This window comes from Elaeis guineensis, chromosome 7 (genome assembly GCF_000442705.2).
Source record: "Elaeis guineensis isolate ETL-2024a chromosome 7, EG11, whole genome shotgun sequence".
Classification (NCBI taxonomy): domain Eukaryota; kingdom Viridiplantae; phylum Streptophyta; class Magnoliopsida; order Arecales; family Arecaceae; genus Elaeis; species Elaeis guineensis.
This window is the reverse complement of record NC_025999.2, coordinates 82641943-82653115: the sequence shown is the minus strand read 5'-3', so window position 1 is coordinate 82653115 and position 11173 is coordinate 82641943. Positions and strand designations below refer to the sequence as shown.

Below are 11173 nucleotides of genomic sequence, written 5' to 3'. Positions count from 1 at the left end.
TGCCAATTCAAGTTTTAAAATAAGATAACATCACCATTGATCTAATAGCTTATATTCATTGCCACAAATCTACTGCTTAACTCGATAAATAAATAAATAAATATTAAAAATAATAAAATATAAATCCTCCTCAACCTACATTGCACGGTCTTGATCTGAACTCAATTAGGGTACTGTTTGACCATATCTAATCCATAAATCAAATAAGTCAGGTAGGCAGAGTGGACCTAGGTTGGGCTAGATCGGCTTAGAAGTTGCTGACCCTAACTAAAATGATATAATGTGTGAGGGTAACTAGGTTCCACTCCATGAGCCTCTAGTTTGGATTTGCATATTAATACAATCTAGACTATTTAATTTGTGTTCATACGAGCCATCTCAAATTTATTTTAAATTTTTGATAGTACTTGATCCAAGTGATGTGCATAAAAATATGGATGTCTATGATTTCTCTTTCATTAAAAGGTATCCACCAACATGAATTTCATGGTAAAACATAACCAGTGTCTGTGTGACTGGTTTTATGTTGCCTATGCATGACAATTGCAAAATTTCGAAGTATGTATCGAGATGCTAAGACTTATTTAATTAGTTCATGTTCATCTTGCTAAAAGTATGCAAATTTTAAAAAAAAATTAGTCCACCTAATTCAGACTAGATGTTCATGAGAATTACTTGATTTTGATCGTGATTATCAAATTTTAAGTTCTGTTAGTGCTTGCTAGTTTGCTCTAGGATTTTGATTGTGCTAAACATTATGGACGTAAATCCAATTATTCCTATTTGTCATAACCTTGTTCCGTATATGATCATGAAGGCAATATGATTCATGAGGGGCATTGGATTCAACTCCACAGATAGACATACTAATGCAATGTAAATTATTTCATTTCAATTTTGTGTATGACGCCAAGCTTAATTTATTCTTTCATGTTGACGATTATTTGGTTGGTTTAGTTTGGTCGTGCTACATGTGCACAAAATCAATTAGAAATTTTGGCGTAGACAAATTTAGATTAGACACATCCAGCCAAGGGGTCAAGATGAGTAAAATCCAAATAATTATACTTCACATGCACATTTTAATTTGCACTAGATATTAATTATGCTATACGGGTATGAAGCTAAATCTAATTAGTCCTAAAAATTGCATCTCATCTTGTCTGTGATAATCGATATAGTGCAATTCACAAAGGGCATTATATTTTACTCCATGGCCAAATTTGTAGATCAACTCATCAACATCCTAATGCATTCTATTCATTCTAAACTTAATTTATTCTTTCATACCGAGGCTTTAATTGCATACACATGAGTGGAAAATATATATATATAACAAAAAATCTAAACAAGACTAAAGAAAATGTATTATCAAAAATAAAATAATAAAAGAAGGTAAACCAAATTACTGGCTAATAATTTAAAATATTTTTCATGGTTCTAAGCTTCACTTGTGTATCAAAAATAAAATTTAAAAAAAAAAAAAAAATTAATAAAACAGAAAAAATTTAAAATTTTCTGTCAAGAATGGGATTCGAACCCATGCCCTTTCGGACCAGTACCTGAAACTGGCGCCTTAGACCAACTCGGCCATCTTGACAGCGGTATCTGCGGCTTGGTCGTTCTTATATAACTCTTTCATCAGAATTCTCATGGGCTTTTTTTTTGGGTAGAATTTCTCGTGGGCTCGACTCTCCACTTATTCAATTTTGCCGACGTTTGTCAGTAGCATGATGCACTCTCGCAAAGCATTTTGATTCGCTAAAAACACCATGATGTTAACTCAAATGGGTAATTTAAAAGCCTCCAAATTCGTCGGCAGGTCTACTGCTGTGAATATTGAGATCATTTCGCATATGTTTATTTCTCCTAGAACAGTGGTTTTGCATCCATAAAATAGTCGGTCCAATGATGTTTCAAGAACATGAACTCTAAGATAGATTGCTAGTAGAAAAATATTTTATAACTCAAACCTTCAGGCTTCGAAAATGCATCTTTGAGAGTTGGCGCCCATGTTCTACTCTTGGCTGTCGGCGCAGTGGATTATATCCAACAGTTTAATAAGGAAGTTCAGGAATTATATGGCCAAATATAACAGAAGAAAGAAGGCACAAAGCCCCTGTAATAGAGCAGCTCCATTGTTTAAATATGAGGCGGTTGCTGAATTTTTGTGACACCTTGATGATTCTAAAATTCTCTCCTCAGGGAAACAAAATTGTGCCGGTGTTAAGTTGCTTTCGGTTTGTCATCCCGCACTGGAGTTGCAACCTAGCCGGGTTGGATTTTGTTTTGACACAAGTATGATCCAGAGTTAAATCACATCAGAAAATTATCCACCTTTGTTCAGATAGGTCCAGACTAAACCATCAAGTTTTCATCGAAGATTTGGCTTAGGAAAAAGCCAAGCATAAGCCGCAAGAAATATATAAAAATCGAGAGTTCTTTCCTCAAATAATATTAAAAATAAAAATTTATAAAAAATACATCTTTCAATTTATTTACAAAAATAATCCAAAATCATAAAAATAACGTTTACTAGATAATAAATGCCATTTAGAATAGCATTTTTTCATTACACGTCTCCACCCCATGGCAGTTCGGTACGCCCCCGTTATACCCCGTGGCACTTCGGTACACGTCATTTTGGTAGAAAAAATCGAAAACACCATTCACATTTTCAAATTAATTTTAAAAAAATAATCTACTACTATCCTGTTAAATTTAATTTTTTATTGATTTATTATTAATTTTAAAATAATTTATGAAAATAATTTTAAAAAAAATTATGAAAATAATCCACCTCCGATTGAAACCGGTCATCCTTCAATCTGATTCTGCTAGCTCTCATCTTCTCGGATCCGGATCCTCCCAACTCTCATCATCCTCGATCGTCCTTTGATCAGATCCTCCAGCTCTATCCTCTGCTCGAAACGGTCGAATCCTCCCAGCTCTTATCCTCCGGTTGGATCCGATCATCCTCCAGTCGGATCCTACCGACTCTCATCCGATGGATCTAGATTCTCCTAACTCTCACCCTCCGGTCAAATCCGGTCAACCAATTCTCCCAGCTCTCATCCTCCAGTCAGATCCAGTCGATCCTCCCAGTTCTTATCCTCTGGTCGGATCCGATCCTCCCAGCTCTCATCGGATCCGATCGTCCTTCAGTAGGATCCAGATCTTCCCAACTCTCATCCTTCGATCCGAGCCGATAGGATCCTCCCAGCTCTCATCAGAGGTTCGATGATCAATCAGGAGATGATCTTCAAGCCGTATGGATGCTGAGCAGTCTAAACTCTAAACCCTAAACCTTAAACCCAAACCCTAAACCCTAAACCCAAACCCTAAATCTTAAACCTTAAACCCTAAACTGGAGGTCGCTAACGTCCAACGATGTGCAGTGATGTGGACCGAACATTGTAATCTAATCTGACCTAAAATTCAATATGATCTGACCTGACCTGACCTAAAGCACCGTATGATCGGACTGACCGACCCGTGACCCTAAGCCACCCGTGACCCAACAGGACTAACTAGATGTAGGTGCCTACATGGTTAGATTGTAGGCACCTACAATCCAATTTTGACAAAAATTCAAAAGAATTAAGCACCGGGCCTATATTTGGATTGTAGGCACCTAAAAAAAAACGCAGCTTAGTAGATGTAGGCGCCTACAGGCACCTAATTTTTTTTTAATTTTTTTAATTAAATATGAATAATGATATTTTATTAAAAAAATAGATGTTTGTGCCTGACGCCTATGGATTGTAGGCACCTAATCCAGATTAGGCATCTAATTTTTTTTTAATTTTTTTAATTAAATATGAAATAATAATATTTTATTTAAAAAATAAAAAAATAGGTATTTCTTGATTGTAGGCGCCTAAAATCTAGATGCTTAATTTTTTTTAATTTTTTTAATTAAATATGAAAAATAATATTTTATTTAAAAAGCTAAAAGAAATTTGGTGTTTCTGGATTGTAGGTGCCTACATCTAAATTGTAGGTGCCTACAATCCAAGTTAGGCACCTATTTTTTTTAATTTTTTTAATTAAATATGAATAATGATATTTTATTTAAAAAAAATAAAAAAATTAGATGTTTCTGGCCTACAATCCAAATGTAGGCGCCTACATCTGGATCGTAGGTGCCTACAATCCAGGTTAGGTGTCTAAATTTTTTTTATTTTTTTAATTAAATATAAAATAATAATATTTTATTTAAAAAAATAAAAAAAATTAATTATTTCTGTATTGTAGGCGCCTACATCTGAATTGTAGGTGCCTAATTTTTTAATTTTTTTAATTAAATATAAAAAAAATATTTTCTTTTAAAAAATTAAAAAATAGGTGTTTCTGGATTATAGGCATCTACAATCCAGATGTAGGTGCCTACAATCCAGATGTAGGTGCCTACATCTGGATTGTAAGCACCTACAATTCAGATTAGGTACTTAATTTTTTTAAAAATTTTTTAATTAAATATGAATAGTGATATTTTATTTTAAAAAATAAAAAATTAAGTATTTTTGGATTGTAGGTGCCTACAATCCTGATGTAGGCGCCTACATCTGGATTGTAGACGCCTACAATCCAGGTTAGGTGCCTAATTTTTTTTTAATTTTTAATTAAATATAAAATAATAATATTTTATATAAAAAATAATAAATATTAATTATTTTTGGATTATAGGCACCTACAATCCAGGCACCTAATTTTTTTAATTAAATATAAAAAATAATATTTTATTTTAAAAAATAAAAAAAATAGGTGTTTCTGGATTGTAGGTGCCTACAATCCAGATGTAGGCGCCTACAATCCAGGTTAGGCACCTAATTTTTTTTTATTTTTTTAATTAAATATGAATAATGATATTTTATTTAAAAAAATAAAAAAATTAAGTATTTTTGACCTACAATCCAGATGTAGGTGCCTACATCTGAATTGTAGGCACCTACAATCCAGATTAGGCACCTAAAAGATAATCACCTATCTCACTCTGGTCAGCATAAGAACCTCGACATATAGCCCTGTACAGGCAAGCTAGTACTGCACTGCCCTAATTAAGCCTCCGAGTAAATTTTAAATCCTTCAATAATGGCAAAAACATCAACTTCATCTTGTTCGATGAAGTATCAAGTAATAGAACATCACCTAATAATCAGAGCATCTGACCCCAGACATATTGCTGTACCATCTTGTCTGGTGCGTCATCTTCAATATAAAAATATCGATAATGATCATCCAAACACTCTATTCTGAGTCGTGAATGATCAAAAAACTAGACATCGAGCTCAAACCCTAGCAATCGTAAGCACAAAGCATGCCACTCTGGAATGGTAAGCGTGAGATCAACTCAAATAACTGGATCGCCATCAACTGGTAGTCCAGTAAGGATGCTAACATCCTGTAATATAATGGTCACCTCGTCGAATGAAAGATGAAGTGTATGTGTCTCTGGATGCTATCTCTCAAGCAAGGCAGTAATAAGACCAACATCCATCTATATGCGATCAATCCGATACATTCCATAGAATCTCAGATATCGTAAATAATCTAGCACTCTAGCTGGAATGTGCTCTGTCCTCCAGAAGTCAGCATCGGATCGTCGTAGTCAAAGATGTCTGGGCTCCTGAAATAAGAAACAATAATTAGATAATGTATATGACTTTAACAATATTTTTTTATAAAAAAATATAAATATGTAAGAGTAGGTATGAAATGCTTACACCACCATCTAAAATAGTCTATGATCGATGGTGCTCCTGCAATATAAGAATGCTCCTGTCTCGAGGGTCTGGATGTCGTGGATCGTACATCATAACACGCTAATATATCTAAAATAATGATATATATCCTAAGTATATTAGAGCATAAGAAATATAATTTTTAATGTATGAAAATGATGATGTGACTATTTCATTACTAGTAAATATCTGATAGCACAATATTGTCACATAATATATTTTTAGATATAAAATAATATTTAAAATATAATCTCACAAAAAAATATAAAATAATATTGAAAATATATCTTCGCAGCCTTTAATTTCTTCTACTGCTTGAAGTTGAAGTGTGTTGAAGTATCCTAGAATAGCGGCGGCGATCATGACCTTCCTTACAAATACCATAATGATTCTTGCTTCTTATTTGCCTATCATCCATCTCATTTCACAATCTTGTTGATTTTGGTCTGCCTTTCTACTTGGGTCTTAAACGATGATGATCAGGAATACATTTGAACATACCTGTATGCATCCAATAATCTTCATGTGGTAATGGATTAAACTCACCACTCCAAGCATTCATATATGCTGTAATTGTATATGCATCATCTACAATTCCACTAAAATGTACAGCAATTTCTTGGCATACAGCTAAAACGTGTGAACATGGATATTTGTACATGCTCCACTTTTCATAAAAATATTTTCTTTCACTTAAAATAACAGTATATAAATTTTCTCCATCTCATAACCATGCACTTGCTCTCCTTGTCAGCACTTCATATATGCATCTTTAAAGGTTGAATATCGTTACTCGATGCTGATTAGCTTTAACTTGATCTTCAGCAATCTTAATAGCAACATGAGGAGTAAAAAGATTATTTGGATTCTCTTATACATATCTTAAGGCTTGGGCATGTCTCATATTAAAGTATTTCACAAGACGATAAAATATCATTGGAATACAAGCTGTAATAGGCACATTCCTAGCTCCTCGTAAAACACTGTTAAAAACCTTCGATAAATTTGTAGTTAACACACCATAGTGCAGACCATCATCATGTGTGTATGTCTACTTCTCTTTTTCTAACTCAGACAACCAACTCCAAGCCTCTTCGTTTACTGTTCTGATCCTACCTATGATAAAATTGAATTTGCAAACTTGATGAGTGCTTCTTGCTTGCCATACTGCTCTTTTAAACTGTATATTTTTAAAATGAGTGTTGAAATTACAGCAGATATGTCTTAAGCAGTATCGGTGATAGACACATGGTGGACTCCATCCAATATATTCATCTGCAATGATATTTAATATACCTGGATGCCTGTAGAAATTAAGCATACTTCATTTCTATTTTTGACGACACGTGTTCTGAGCTGAAAAAAAACCAACTCCAACTGGCAGTCATCTCTTCATCCACAATTGCATATGCTAAGAAAAAAATCTCATTCTCTGCATCAATTTTTGTTGCAATTAACATCTTATCTTTAAACTTTCTATACAAGTGTGTGCCATCAATGCTGATTACAGGACGACAGTGCCTAAAACTCTGGATGAATGGTTTGAAAGTCCAAAAAATATAATTTAAAATCCAAACATCGAAATTTATAGTTTGAAAAAAATCTCATGAAACAACAGTATCGGGATTTGTATGTTGGAGTGCAGTCATATAATAAGGTAATTTTGCATGAGACAGCTCCTATTCTCCATAAATATCAATCAATGCCTTTTACTTTCCACACCATGCTTTCCTGTAAGATACTGTGTACTGAAATTATTCATTAACGGTTGCCATAATAGCTTCAACTCTAACACTGAGATCCTTCTCAATAATATGTCAGACTAGTATGTCAATCATCCTTCTACTGATATGTTTGCGGTCTCGACTCAATCCCGTAAACAAACAAGTATGAGGACCCTCATATTTTGTAATTTGAAAATATCTATACTTTTTCAACAATGCAGCATGAAGCCTCTATTTATAATTTTGTACGTTACCTGATGATGCACATCGTACGGACCACAACTTTGAATATGACTGCACCACATTGAATGTCCGATGCTTTATAATGTGATAAAGATCAACAGTTCTCTTTAGATAATTTTTACTTTCAAACATTAGACCTTTCAAAAATTTAGTCATCGAGAAGTCCTAAAATTGATAGTCATAATTCAATCTTCGACCAGCGCTAACATAACCACCATCATGTAAATTTATATTGTTAAAAAATTATTGAGGTTCGTGCAAATGAGATTGAGGTTCTCCCACATTGATATCATCTTCATCACCATCTTCATCTTCATCATTATCATTGCTACTGTCCTCATCCATCCAATAGTCTTCATCCTCACTTTCATCTGACTCAAAATCTAGATTAACAAAATTTATTCCACTGCCTACCCAATCATCATTCCCTATATGAGTCTCGTATCCTGCACTTACTACTACTTCCACCATAGAAGAAATCACTATAGCAGAAGATATCATACGAGAAGTCACCATAGAACTTTGAATAATTGGACAACTAGAACCAGCAGTAGTAGAATGTTATTCTGCAAACATAGTCTCAACACTATCTATTTGCACCATCGAAGTCACTAAAGAAGAGGATGGCCCAGGAATATTGCCGTCTTGGGTTAAAAGCCGACTATAGTATCCAAAACTTGGTATATCTTCCTTTTCAATATATAATTCTAAAAATTGATATTCTAAATATTTCAAAAAAAAATGTCAGCATTTCTTAGATATCTTCATCGTCATCAATTGGTACTAGGATATTCTTGCTCTGCATTAACTGCCCCAACAAATTAGGAGATCTCCATTTCAATTTGAGTTCATTTTATTTTTGTCTACAAGAATACTACTGTATAAATGGTCCAATAATTCTTGACGTAATAATGATGAAGATACCCTAATCATCCAGTTTACAGAGTGACTGTACTGCACGTCAGCTTCATCATTCTGTATTATGCCATCATAATATAATAGTAGACGAACCCGAGTAGTATCCATTTTCTCACAAAAATTGATGACAATATCAAAATCAAAAATTTTATATTAATAATTATTTTATCATTTTAAATGACTTACATGATAAATATGCATCCTATCATCAGCTAATAGGCAAAGATAGATCCTATCTCATTCAGGAATTACATCAATTCTATAAGTTAATCACAGTAATCAAACGATACGCAATAAAGACAGAAAAAATTTCGACAGCATTTTCTCTTAATTTTCTCCACACGGCGGAAAATATGTGAGGAGAACTAAAGAAAAATACTATCTGAAATTTCTTTCGAACCCTCTACATATCGTTTGATTACTGTAATTACTTATAAAATTAAATACAATTCTCAAACTGTCCAAACTAGACAATCAATTGATCAATATATATATTTTACGGTATCTGTACAAAAATATATAATTAAATTACAAAAATCTTCTTTGAGTTTAGGTCGAGATTATACTTAAGTCTGATATTTTGAAAAATATACACCTATAGCCCAATATTTATGAAAACCTACAATTTAATCCCCACCTTAGGGGTTAACGTGTAGATTTTTCGTAGATGTTAGATATGTAGGTGTACGTTTGAACTTATGTGGTAATTTCGATCTAACCTCAATCAAAATTTTTTTTATAATTTAATCATATTTTTGGAATACCGTAGAATATTCTACATTGCTCAACTGACAGGTCTATGCTCAACTGGGGTCTATGGATGTCGGATGCCTGCTGAATGCCATAGAATATTTAAAATTCTTAAATTAATCAACAATATTAATCAACAAAAAAATAAAAAATAAAAAAATATGGTAGTGGTAGGACAGGGGGTTGGTTGAAGGGTCTGGGCGGAGGCACGAGAGATGGGAGGGGAGGGTCCCACGACAGAGAGGGATCAAACCATCAGAGGGGTTGAGGGGGGTAAGGGGTGAGGGGGGCAAAGGGCAGCCGCTGCCGCTACCCGGGGGTGAGGGAGGTGGGTGGGGAAGGGGGCGGGTGTCGAGGGCAGGGTTGCCGCCGACCAGAGGGAGTGAGGGGAGACAGGAGGGGAGGGGTGGCGGTTGCCGCCGCCAGGGGGTGAGGCTGCTGCCAACCCACTGTCGCCAATGGGGGTGAGGGGAGGCGGGTGGGGAGGGAGCGCGGCCACCACCAGGGAGAGGACTGCCATCGGGCCACTGCCACCGAGGATAGAGAGAAGGCGGGTGGGGAAGGGGCTGATCGCCGCCGGAGGCCGAGGCTGCTGTCGGAGGGTGAGAGGAGGTGAGATGGCGGTCGCCGCCGGGGGTGGGGCTGCCATCGAGCCAAAGGGGGGTGGGGGCCAAAGGGGGGCGGGTGTGGCCGCCGCCTCGGGCCAAAGGGTGGGTGGAGTTGCTTGGGCCGGGGGGGGTGGGGGTGGCTGAGGGGGTTCCGGGTGGCTGCCGCCGGCAGTGGCAGAGGAAGAGAAGAGGGAGAGGGAGAGAAGAAGGAGAGAAGAGGAGGAAGAGAGAAGAAGGGGAAGAGGAGTTTACCGGCACAGAGGAGGAGGAGGAGAGATCAGTCACCGCCGGAGAGAAAGAAGTCGTCGGAGAGGAAGAAGTCGCTGCCAGAGAGGAGGAAGAGGTATGATTTTTTTTGTATGATATTTTTTTATATATACAGGAGAAATGGAGTTTGAAATGATATTTTTAAAAATGCCATGGTGAATGGCGCTTTCAAAAACGTTATTTCACATGGCGCTTCTCTCTTTTTTTAATTTTTTTTTAATTTTTTTAATTTTTTTTATTTTTTTCGTATGTCCTGACGAGATGGTTTTTTATTTTTCTCTTTTTTAATTTTTTAATTTTTTTTAATTTTTTAATTTTTTTTGTATGTCTTAACGGGATGTTTTTTTTTTTTTATCTTTTTTCTGTCTTTTTTTTCTGAAAAGATTGAAAACGTCATTTGAAATGGTGTTTTCAAAAACGTCATTTCATATGACGCTTCTCTCTTTTTTTATTTTTTTATTTTTTTTATTTGTTTTCCTATGTGTCCTGACGGGATGGTTTTTTTTTTATTTTCTATCTTTTTCTTCTTTTTTTTTCTTGTGTTATCTTTTTTTTTTCCTCTGTGTCCTGATGGGATGGTTTTTTTTCTATTTTATTTTTTTTTGTATTATCTTTTTTTTTTCTGTGACTGAAATCGAAAACATCATTTGGAATGATGTTTTTAAAAACATCATTTCATCCGGTAGTTTTTAGCATTGGAAAATCCATTTCGAGGAGGGTCCACGGGAGATGTGAGGAGGCCATATAGAATAGAGGATGAAAGAAGATGATATAGATTGAAAAATCACTATTTCAAATGACGTTTTCTATCAAGAAAACACCATCCCAACTACCGTTTTATGATTTTACATTAGTTTGATAAATAAATTAAAATATATATTATTTTTTATAAATTTTTTTTAATATTATTTAGATAATA

The 11173-nt window shown here is 35.0% G+C and overlaps 1 non-coding gene across 1 annotated transcript; it reads right to left on the bottom strand.

Moving 5' to 3' along the window:
* Positions 1 to 1519: 1519 nt before the first annotated feature.
* TRNAL-CAG (transfer RNA leucine (anticodon CAG)) lies at positions 1520 to 1600 on the bottom strand. The gene has a single exon. It is a non-coding gene; the product is annotated as a tRNA-Leu (tRNA).
* Positions 1601 to 11173: the final 9573 nt, after the last annotated feature.